At 39.9% G+C, this 12287-nt stretch overlaps 1 pseudogene; it reads left to right on the top strand.

Annotated features, from left to right (window-relative positions):
* Nucleotides 1–2087: 2087 nt before the first annotated feature.
* On the top strand, nucleotides 2088–3709 carry LOC147895602 (uncharacterized; annotated as a pseudogene).
* Nucleotides 3710–12287: the final 8578 nt, after the last annotated feature.

The following is a 12287-nucleotide window of genomic DNA, read 5'->3' as shown; positions in this document are numbered from 1 at the left end:
TGCTATGCGACATGTATGCGCCGTCTTTTCACTGGCCATTCAATGAATGCCACGTGGCAGCACATCATGCATCTTACACGTGTGCATGCTTTAAAGACTAATCGAACATGTTAATTACGCCACCTTTTCATCCTCTCATCGATTATGCCTTCTCCGTCCTCCTATTTGCTTCCCTCCAGCTTCTGACTAACCCCACCTTACTGAGCCGATTTTCAACCTCCTACATGACAATCTGTACATTTTCCCTCAAATAAAATGTGAGTTTCTGTATCTAACTTTATTATTTTGAGAGTTTTTTGTATATTCCTCGAATGTTTTGTATTTTCTGCGACTGTTTGCCCTCTGCCATTGAATCTTGCATCGTCATGATTCGATTCACCTTAAAGCAGACGACGGACCATTAGAATCTTAACACGGTTGCATGTGTATTGGTGAATCAAAACACCCAAATGCAAGATGAAATGGTAAGATTTTCACGATAATCCTCCTGTTGTTGTGAAACGATTCACTACAATGCGAGGAGGATTGTTTTGGTTTGACTACCCCTTGGTCCCGTGTTATGGTGAATCAATTCACTATAACACAAGAGCAAATGTGAGATGTTTCACGATAGCCACCTCGCATTGGTGTCAATCGATTCACCATAATGTGAGGAGGATGACTGTGCTTTCAGTGGCCCTTCATCTCGCGTAATGGTGAATGTTTTGTATATTCCTTGAATGTTTTGTGTTTTTTGCGACTATTTGTTGTTGTGAATCGAAACACCAAAATGCAAGATGAAATGGTAAGATTTTTACGATAATCCTCCTGTTGTTGTGAAACGATTCACTACAATGCGAGGAGGATTATTTTGGTTTTACTACCCCTTGGTCCCGCATTATGGTGAATCAATTCACTATAACGCAAGAGCAAATGTGAGATGTTTCACGATAGCCACCTCGCATTGGTGTCAATTGATTCACCATAATGCGAGGAGGATGACTGTGCTTTTAGTGGCCCTTCATATCGCGTTATGGTGAATGTTTTGTATATTCCTTGAATGTTTTGTGTTTTTTGCGACTATTTGTTATTGTGAATCAAAACACCAAAATGCAAGATGAAATGGTAAGATTTTTACGATAATCCTCCTATTGTTGTGAAATGATTCACTACAACGTGAGGAGGATTGTTTTGGTTTTACTACCCCTTGGTCTCGTGTTATGGTGAATCAATTCACTATAACACAAGAGCAAATGTGAGATGTTTCACGATAGCCACCTCGCATTGGTGTCAATTGATTCACCATAATGCGAGGAGGATGACTATGCTTTCAGTGGCCCTTCATCTTGCGTTATGGTGAATGTTTTGTATATTCCTTGAATGTTTTGTGTATTCTGTGTGAATCGAAACACCAAAATGCAAGATGAAATGGTAAGATTTTTACGATAATCCTCTTGTTGTTGTGAAACGATTCACTACAACATGAGGAGGATTGTTTTGGTTTTACTACCCCTTGGTCCCGCGTTATGGTGAATCAATTCACTATAACGCAAGAGCAAATGTGAGATGTTTCACGATAGCCACCTCGCATTGGTGTCAATTGATTCACCATAATGCGAGGAGGATGACTGTGCTTTCAGTGTCTCATCTCACGTTATGGTGAATGTTTTGTATATTCCTTGAATGTTTTGTGTTTTTTGCGACTATTTGTTATTGTGAATCAAAACACCGAAATGCAAGATGAAATGGTAAGATTTTTACGATAATCCTCCTGTTGTTGTGAAACGATTCACTACAACACGAGGAGGATTGTTTTGGTTTGACTACCCCTTGGTCCCACGTTATGGTGAATCAATTCACTATAATGCAAGAGCAAAGGTGAGATGTTTCGCGATAGCCACCTCGCATTGGTGTCAATTGATTCACCATAATGCGAGGAGGATGATTGTGCTTTCATTGGCCCTTCATCTCGCGTTATGGTAAATGGATTCAACATAAAGCGAGAAATTGCATATTGCTTTCTTGGCCACCCTCTCTCGCGTTATGGTGAATTGTTTATAGTGTTACTACGGAATTGCTAAGTTTTCTGCTCCTGTTTGCATTTTCAGATGGCTCGTGTAAGGCATACAGCAAGACCGAAGGACAATGCAGGACTGTCATCTACTGGGAAGAGGATGGTGAGTCTAAAGGCCTCAAGATCGAGGAAACCAACCACTCCATCCCGATTGTCCAAAGTGCAGCCTAGAGAAAGGCATTTCGCATAGCACTCTTCAGTCCTGAGAGAAATAAAACGATTCATGAAGCAACCAACTGCAGCTATTCCAAGGTTACCATTCCAGAGGCTTGTCAGGAGGATCGCGGAGAGAAATGGAATTTTGCTCAGGTGGAAGGCGTCGGCCTTGTTTTGCTTGCAGGAGGCCGCAGAGGACTGGATGATCGAATTCTTTTTGGACAGTTACGTTCTTGCGGCCCATGCACACAGGGTCACCGTCATGAATAAAGGCTTTTTCAGCCTCGCAGCCCTTCGATTCAGATACGATAAGCTACTTTGCCTAGTAATGATGCAGATATTGGACTTCCAGCCAACTCAAAAAGTCAGAATTCAAGAGGTGACAGAGGGTGCTCCAGAGCACAAGCATGAGGCCCGGGGGAATTTTCGGGCAGCCGCTAACAGGGAGCATAATATTGCAATGCTTGCATTGCAAAGCAAAAGAGAGAATGTTCGCACGCTCCATGCAATGAACAGGGAGGCGCTTCAATTTTTGCCGCTGGAGTTCTATGTACCATATTATATTAGAGGCCATAAATGTTATTTCCCAATTCATGCCGAAGAAATAAACATTTTGTTTGATCCTAGAACAGAAGTGAACAACAAAGTGCTCAGATGTGTCTTAAGGTATACTCTTTTCTCTATCCTCCCACAATTTTTCATTCTTAGCTCTTCAAAGTTAATTAACCCTAACTCTTGATATGTTTTCTTGTGAAGTTTTGTTATATCGCAATTGCCCGAGGATGTACAGCATCGAGTGTACTAGATTGACTCGCTGGTTTCAACACTTCTGGTAGTGGAGTTAGTTCCCTACCTTGATGTGCTGAACTACTTTCAGGAGGTCCAGCAGGACGACACTCAAGTTATTTTTATGGCATATCACGAAAAGTGAGTTTGTCTCTTGCATGATGTTTATATGAATTACCACAAACAAGTTATATAGTGCTTCCTTTGGCACGTGCTCTTGCTTCACAGTTAACCACAATGCGTTTCTTGAATCTAATAGGAATCATTTTGGATGTGATGCAGTTCCCATTGGAGTCTTATTCTTGTGGATGTGCAAGAGAATGTTGTATACCTTGCAAATTCGACATCTGGTGTCCATGGAAATGTTTTACTGTGAGTTCAAATCATTATGTCACATATTATTGTTTAAATTAGAAGTCCGGATTGATCAGGATACTGATTGGTCTTTGTTTCCATTTGTTTGCAATAGCATCCGTAAACTAATGGCCGCGTATGAGAGCCTCAGTATGGACACCGATACCCTGGAGTGAATGACCATCCGAAGGGTTAGCGTGCCCAAACAAGATGATGGTCATAGCTGTGGGTGGAGGGTTTCCCTCAACGCGTTATTGCTGCTACGGAGCATTTTTCAGCTCCCATCAGAGGATGTAAGCATTTTTCAGCTCCCATATGCATGCATACTCTTCTTTATCTTCTTGTGTATTGTCATGTTGATCTTATGCCTTCATGAATTGTGATGGCAGTTTCCATCAATGTCTCGTTACGTGGACTTGGACGTCCAAATGTTCAGGGAGGAAACGATAGCGAACATGATCGAGGTTGTGGAACGAATGCCTCCGGATGGCCCAGTGGACTTCATCCCGCCAAATCCACGAGGGGGGATAGGCCCCCCTGAGCTGCTTAGATGGGCTCCATACTTGGGAGAAGAGCCATGGCTCCATCCTGAAGCCCAGGTGTATGGGTTCACTAATACATAGTTTTTTTTCCTTATGAATGAATTTGTTGGATTTCTTCTTCCAACAATGTACTGCTTTGTTACATGCTATCTGTAAAAATGTAACTACCCATGTACATTTATATTTTTTAACACATAATTAGTGTTATTAGAAAGCGAACATCCATTGTAAATGCACTTTTGATTTCAAAATCATTGGATCAAATTTGACACTGTGTTCCTTTACTTCTTGTTTTCTTACTTCAGGCCTTTTATGTGTATATAAAAATTCAATTGTGTATATTTTTGCCTTCAATACATTGTTTTAAACAATAAAGCACTACAAAAGCAATGCTCTGAATAGATTAGTTTATTGCATATGGAAAATTTATTGTCACCATTTACAGATACATGGTCACTTCATATATCTTCAAGTGCCTCCAATTCATGTGGGGTTGCAACATCTTTACAAATGATTTGATGCTCTCTTCTTCTACTAACCTTCCGACCATCTAGCTTGAAACAAAATTGATCTGGAGGATTCTGAATAGCTATGTTCTACTTCTCACGAGATCACTTAGTGCACGGCCTTCATATTGAAGTTCCCCCACCTCACCATGTATGACATTCAAGAATCCTGTTAAGCATTGTGCAGGCTCCCACTCCTGGAGATCGGATGGGTACAAATCTGTGCAAGAAAGAAAAATGTATATCATTCACCTTATTTGCAACATTGGAATACAAAACACAAGCACTTACAATGTGGTCTGTGTCTTGGAAGTCCTTCCAATGGTCCCATGTTGATCTCTTTTTTTGCATGAATACATGCTGGATCAACACTTCTTTGACAGTTTTCCCTCCTAGTGCCATCTTGAAGTCAAGGATCCTTCCTTTCCAATGTTTGGCCAAGTCTTCAGATGCCTTTCGCTTCACTCGGTATTGGCCATGGCTTCCTGGCTACATAGTGACCCAAGAGTACTTCCTGTATACTTGGGGAATCCATTTTTCGTTCTCGTCTTTTATGTTATACAACACAATAGATGAGATACTACTCCTTGCTTGTTTCAATCCACTTTCGGTTGCCATGAGAGATTAGCAAACATATGAGAAAGAAGGAGGAGTAGAAAGTTAATGACTGAGCCAACCACTTTAGTGGATCAAGAAAGGAACAAGAAATGAGGGATAGTGTGTCCTTTTGGGTGCCAAAGATGTTTCGAATTTCAAAAGTGAAACCAAGTTGAGGGAATAACCAGAAGATTGGGTATCTCTCTATTCCAAGCATTCAAAATCATTAGTTCTAGGGGTGGTGAAAATAATTTTTTAATGCTCCACGTCTTAACATAGGAATGTGGAAAACAATCTTTTATTCTGTTAGGTGCTGACAAAAAACCAGTAACATATTTTAAGAGGTGATCGTTTTTTTATTATTTCGTGAAGATAAGCGTTTCTCCACATTTTAGGTGGGTTTGTACAGAGGTCCCACCACTAGTGAATATCGTTGCCAAGATTTCATGTCTCTCAATCCAGGTTGTCTATTATTTTATGATTATTGAAACAGCCCTCTTTTGAGTCCAGAATTTTCCTAATGACTAGTGTAGTTAGTATTATGCATAAGACACAATACTAATGTTACTTTAGTATAAATGTACATAACAAACAAGTTTGAATGTTTGCAAACAAATGCTGATAGGATGGTAGGTGTTACATTACATAGTAATACTAAGGCAATTCTATTTTTATTTCATATTTGTTATTGTAATATTGATAGTTATAATGGACGCTTTCATTACATCACACAATAATACCAAGGCCATTCTATTTTTATCTCATATTTGTTGTTGCAATATTGATACTTATAATGGATGCTTTCTTGTATTTATGATTGCATGATAACGTAATTACCATATACACTAGCTATGCATTTAATAGCTACCTACATTCTACTTCTACATTATAAACTCTTTTCTTTTGCTTCCTAGCCTCTTAGAAATATAATAAGTACAAAAAATACTCATGTAAGTCTTATACCTATATACACTTTATCTTGGTTCATCATGAGTTATAAATAGAATACAACTTTAAGTTAAATAACATCTTCAAGAAGTTAGCCATGGCGATACTAATATTCCTAGCGGCCCATTTTTTGTCATTTATTTATTATATAAAAATGAAACTAGTATTAAGAATCATTTGTGTATGCTTTTTATTGATGTGTAATTTATACTTCTTCGTCATGGATTGTAGATAGAATGTCATCCACTCCAGATATAATATTGTCAAGGATGAAATATATGTCCAAGAAGGTAATTTCAAGATATGTATGCCAAGGCTTCTCAATCCTTTTCCTCCATATTTTGCACATCCTCATTGGGTTCTTTTTTGTCAGACTCCTTATAAGCTACCATTAGTTGGGCAAAATACTTCTTCGGTCTTATCCCATTCACTCTCCTCTTATGTGATTTCCCATCCAAATCCTGTAAGTGGTATGTTCCATTTGAAAACTTTTGATTCATGTCACACACTAAAATGCAATTTCTTGCCCTTGTGGAATTCAATCCTTTGCACTTTGTAGATTTGCGTTCAGTATAGTGTCACCTTGTTACCATGCCACGTCTTGGAAGCTTGCAAGAAGAGTTGTGACTCTCCAAGTGTTCATTGATCTAGATACTAGGCAGAACTGTGCATGAATGAGCCCTTACTTTGCCACGATTAATGAACCTTGTGAAAAACCCATGTTGTGTGTGTCGTCATCTTTTAAAATATTTGGTCTATCAAGCCCTGCCTAACTCATAAAGTGCAATGGGGGTAGGGTATATGGAGCTATTCAAGTGATAGGAGGGGAGTGATTGAAGAGAAGCATGGAAGGGCAACATAGTAGCAAGAGAGCAAAGAAGATTCAAGTTTGAAAATGGAGATCGTGGGAAACATACGGCATGCATTGCATGAAGAGTGCCTTCCTTCAATTCAAAAGAGACTTTGCACATACAATATCAATCATTCAAAGAAAATTGAAGGATAAGTGCCCCATAGATGATCATTTCACAAAGTCATACAAGGTTAAAGAATGTATTGACTCACTTGTTGGTCAAGACACAAAAATGTTGTATTCACATATGTTAACATACAAGACCAAAGCTCTATCACATGTGTGGAATATATAGTACAACATTTCTATGTTACATAACAAGAGAGCTTTCATTGGATGAAGCAAAAAAGTGAAAAGAAAATAGCATTGCCTCCTTCCATGCAAGATATAAGTGAGTGTAGGTTGCATTGCTAACAAGTTGAGCCGGATCTAAGTATGATATTGACAATAATTGTTACTTGTGTTAAGTTGGTCCAAAGTAGTCCGGTAATAGAAAGGAAAGATGAGAAATACTACATTGCAAAGATACACACATTGTAAACATAGATCCACACTGCATCTACTTTGTGTTGCAATACAAAGCAAGAGTAGACACATCTACTTTTCTTAGATCTCCCATCATATTATTATAAAGATACTAGGATATACTCCAACACCTCCACTTTGGTTGATTTGTAATTTTTAGAATGGTGGAACGGTGCAAGACTTTATTTCACTCCATTTTGAAAGAGCATTGGTACCTGTTGAACAACTTGCTCGCTTTGAATTAGTGAAGAGAAATGTAATGCATATTTTTGGTATTATCTTGGAAACGATAAATGTCGTGCAATCAATTCCAATATTACACAAAAATCTTTATTGATCTAAAATCTTCCTTCAGTTCAGTAGTATAACAATTTACGTAGGAGTTGCAGATTGGTCTGCAGCATCAACAATCGATGTTAGAGAATGTCAACAAAGGTTTGACAAGATGCAATATAAACATTTTGCAACTCTAGATAATCATAATGCTATGATAGAATTCAAAATGCACAATCCTTGGTTGGCACCAAAGCTTATTAACGATGCAAATGCTATGCCATACAAGTTTAAAACATACTCGTATGCAATGGGTTACATAATAAAGTGGACCACAATTATGGTGGAACCTTCAATTATAAAGCAATAAGCTCTTTGTTGATGAAGTCAACTCAGTATTGACAAGAAGACAAACAGATTGCTAGTATCACAAATTATGAAAGATGTGCATACTCATACTTACTTTTCTTATTCAGACAATCTTCGTCGATCCCAATTAGAAATCAAGTGGCTAACAACATCTTGATTTACTCTTACTTGCTTTAGTTATGAATACAAGTCCACTTTGTATACACTTTTCCAACAAGAGAGTCTATCATAAATGCAACATATGCACATATTACATTGACAAAAATAAGGCTTGTAATGTACTTTGTAAATTTAGAGTGTAATACAAGTACACGTTACTTCTCTCTTCATAGTTCTTGATGTACATGCTATGCTTCTTTAGTTTGTTTACACATAATGTTTTGCTATACACTAGTAGCCAATTCAATGCTGAAATTATAAATATTCTACAAAAGTAACTTTACAATAATGTATCTTATTTGCTTCATTTTTTCTTTATTATAAGGATAGTTTCAAGAATATTATGACTAACTACCTTCTAAGGAACCTTTTTGCTATGATGTATGTGTCAAGATACATCAAGATGACGTTCAATCTGACTATGCCAAACAAAGATTTGCACATCATGAAAATTAGTGACCTAGAACCAAGAATGCAAGGCGTTGCATTTGAGGGCTTAGTAATCAATCACTATGGAATATATGATGCATTCAAGACTTCATCCTTCTTTAATGTTCACGCTGATCTCACATATGCACATGGTCTAGCAATTGTTACTGTTTTTCTATAATCTACCTTGATTGCTCAGTATGAAGGGAGAAGCTACATGTTTGAGTTCTATAGCTTTACTAGCTCATTTAAAAGAGTTATGTATGTTTTAAGCAACCCCTCTTTCTATTAGCATGGCCTTCAATTCCTTCCACCATTTGCCCCAAAGAGTTTGCTCATTCTCAATGCAAAGTAGCCTGAATGTGAGCTTGCAAGCCCGTGGTTCTGTGTTCCTAAACTTGGCCCGAAAACTTGGAAAAGATCACAAACAAGTTTGTCAAACCAAGGAGAAGAAGATTTGAACAAACAAGAAGAGGTGGGGGAGAGTCAAAAAGAGAGAGAAGCATACTAGGTAGCCTAAGCTGTTCTCACTTTCATGTCGAAATTTGTTGCCCTTCAAACCTTTTCTCTCCTTTCACGTCTGTGTTCTTTCTAGTAGCAACAACTCTAGGAAAATTGTTAAAAAAAGCAACATTGCATTTAGAATTTCACATGCTCATAACACTTGTCATGCACAATGACATCATGAGAACATCGTGTGTCAATTTGACATGGACAAAACATGCGATTGGGCAAAGTGCTCCATCTAGCTTTGCCCATTGGGCAATGCTAATAAAACTAAAATTTCATTGAGATTTATAAATAAAACTTTAAAACTTTTATTTCATAAAATTAAAGACATTTTAAAATGCCCATCTCTATCCATGCTCAATCTCTACGTGTCATAGATGCAAACAAGCCATGCTACTCGTATACACATATTCCCCTATTGCACAATTAAGCCCACAGTTAGTGGAGGATGGATCTGGACCATCAGATCTTTGCATCCTTCTAGCTAGATCTTGAGGTAACCTTTCCATCGAAAAAGGTGAAACCCCGTGGATAGAGATGTGACACAGAAATATCGTACGCCACCTCACTGCTTCCAATCTCTAATAGAATCTTGGGCTTGCATTTTGTTCAGACCTGTGGCATATGTAAGTTTTTTAACTCTGACGTTAAAAACTTTTCATTTGTCTCCCCCCTCCCTCGGCCATCTTATGACCGGAAAAGGCCTCCAATTGACATTTCCAGGATGAAAAATGCCTGAAGATGGCTCACCAACTTTCAGGTGCCTTCCGGCCACTTGCCAGCTTTCATGCACCTTCCCTCTCGAAAGGCCTAGTGCCTTTCCGTGTAACCTTAAAGGCACGTTGGTTTCACCTTGTTCAAAACATGAGTGAGTCAAAGGGCCCATTTTTCCGAATTATTGACGTATTAAAGAGGCAAAGTGGCGCTTTGTATCGTTTAAGCTTAATAAGTTAAATACAGCATCTTGCTTGTTTCTCTGGTTGCCACATCACAGCATTCTTTTATGTGCTTTCTCGAATTGGTCCCCCCTGTTGGTAGAAAATCACATTAGTGATTAGTTGTGACATGCTTTTTCGAGTAGATCCTTTTTATGGCGTGCCTGTATTCTCTCTGTTACTGCCTGGTTGTTGATTGAGTGGCATGTTACTGGTTTGCTCTGCTCTTTTGATTGGAATGGTGAGATTGTTTCTGTGAGTTGTTGTTGCTGTTGCTGCTTGTTGTGCTGCTGTTGTTGTTGGGCTTGAAGGTGGGTTTTCTGTTGCAGCTGAAGTTGTTGCTGGTTTAGTTTGCTGTGTTGTTGCTTATTGCTGTTGAAATGATGAGATAAGCTGGGGATTCTGGTTGAGCTTGTGGTGAGATATTTGGGTTTTCCACGAGTTGGTGAACCTTGTAGAGGAGGACTTTTTGTGGGTTATTTTTTGTGAGTGGTTTTTCATGAGTTGATGAACCTTGTGGAGCAGGACTTGTAGTGTAGTTCTTTGCAGGGGAGATACAACTGTGCCAATGGGCTTGCTGAGGTAGTTGAGCAGTAGCTGAAGCTGCCATGGCCAAGAGAAAGAGGAGCAAAATGCAGCATCAAACTGATCACAAACATATCTCTCATCCAGTCCTCTCTTCCCTCTATGCTTCTGGGCGCCTGTGCACTCTCTTTGATTTGTTGTCCACATTGCTCTCCCCTTCCCAATCGAAGAATTGCCCAACAACAAATGCTAGCTGCACAATGCTGCATGGCGAACAACCTTCTGGCTGTGAAGGTCCCAGCTCGTTCCTGCTCCGAGAAGGTGACACTGCCGAATATCTGTGGTTGCTGCAAGATTGCTACGCAGCCTTGCCGGACACGGCGCCTCCGATCGGGGTTGTTTCCTTGGAACAGCGCTGGACACAAGATCAGGCATGACCCTTTCGTTGCATGCATCTAAAAAGTTTATCTACTGCACCCCATTGTCACCAGCTGTTGCGTTTTTGAGCTGTGACAGGAGTTTGATATTACCGTTTTGCCGACGTTTGATTTGACCAGCTGTAATGTACGCATTATATGTAAGGGAATTGTTTGCTTCGCACATTGATTCATCTTTATGAGCTGGATAGCAGACATCACATATTATAAACGAGGAATTCTTTTGCTTCTTCCAGTTTCTTCCATGACTGCGCTCAATAACGATGTTAATCGTTCGTACCTTCTCGAATATCTGCAAACTTAGTTAATCAAGCACTTAAAGACACTTTTTGTTTCTTCCTGTAGGACCCTTCTTCTTGCTTCTCAACACATCGTCGAGCTGATTTTTTCTGGTGGTTTCTCACAGGTAGTCGAGCGGGTGATCCAGCTGCAGTTTCGGCAACAGAAGAACGATTCAAAAGTGCTCTGTTTCGGCTATCAGCAGGTGTGGTGACAACCAATCATCATGGGCATTGGGAGATGCACATTCATTGGATAAACACTTAAATGCCATGCAGGTTCATAACATGCCCAATCATGATGGTCATGTACTTGCTAGGGTCCATGGGATCTCTTGCTTTGTGGATGGGTGTAATGGTGCTTAGGGTCCAGGTCTTGGGGAATGCATAACAGACAGCTTCATTAAACAATGTTGCCAGAGCTTGGTCATCATGAAGGGTTGCATGGGTGACCCCTTTGGGTGTGAAGAGGGTGCAAGATGTGGGGCGTGGGGTGGCGTAGAGGTCCAGGGGGGGCTGGTTTGGAACATCGTGTAGTGTGCGTGCGTAGGGGTGCCAGAGGGAGGTGTTTGTGAGGGGGGTGGGGAATTGATGCTCTAGAAACTTCCTCCAGAAGTCCTTGGAGTTGCTACTAAATAGGATGTATAGTAGTATGTCCTCGTTTTGGCATAGGAAGGCTAACTTCTTGTGGTAGATAAGGTGGTGATACTCCTTGGTGAGGTGTGGGTCAGCCTTAGCATTTTGTTGGGTTGTGAGTTGAAGTGTGCGGCGCATGGCTTTACACACATCATCATACCAACTATTGCAAGGGGTGGAGCCGACCAATGGAGGGCGGGTGGACCGAGTGGTGTATGGAAAGATATGGCAGGCGGCATTGTGGAGGGAGTGGGTAATAAAGGCATCCTGGTGATCGAGAGAGGGTATGGTGTCTGTTTCTGAGAAGAGAGGCTAGGTGGGCTGAATAGTCGGGTGAGAATTTGTGATCAAAGTGTATATTGTGATAGGTAGTGTGGTGCAGAATGCAACTAGGTGGGGCTATGGGTGCGATAAGA

The sequence above is a fragment of the Dipteris shenzhenensis genome, chromosome 13 (assembly GCF_047967505.1).
Source record: "Dipteris shenzhenensis isolate YYH24624 ecotype China chromosome 13, Dip_SZ_1.0, whole genome shotgun sequence".
Lineage (NCBI taxonomy): Eukaryota > Viridiplantae > Streptophyta > Polypodiopsida > Gleicheniales > Dipteridaceae > Dipteris > Dipteris shenzhenensis.
Note: the sequence above shows the minus strand (reverse complement) of the source record. Positions and strands in the feature narration are given on the sequence as shown.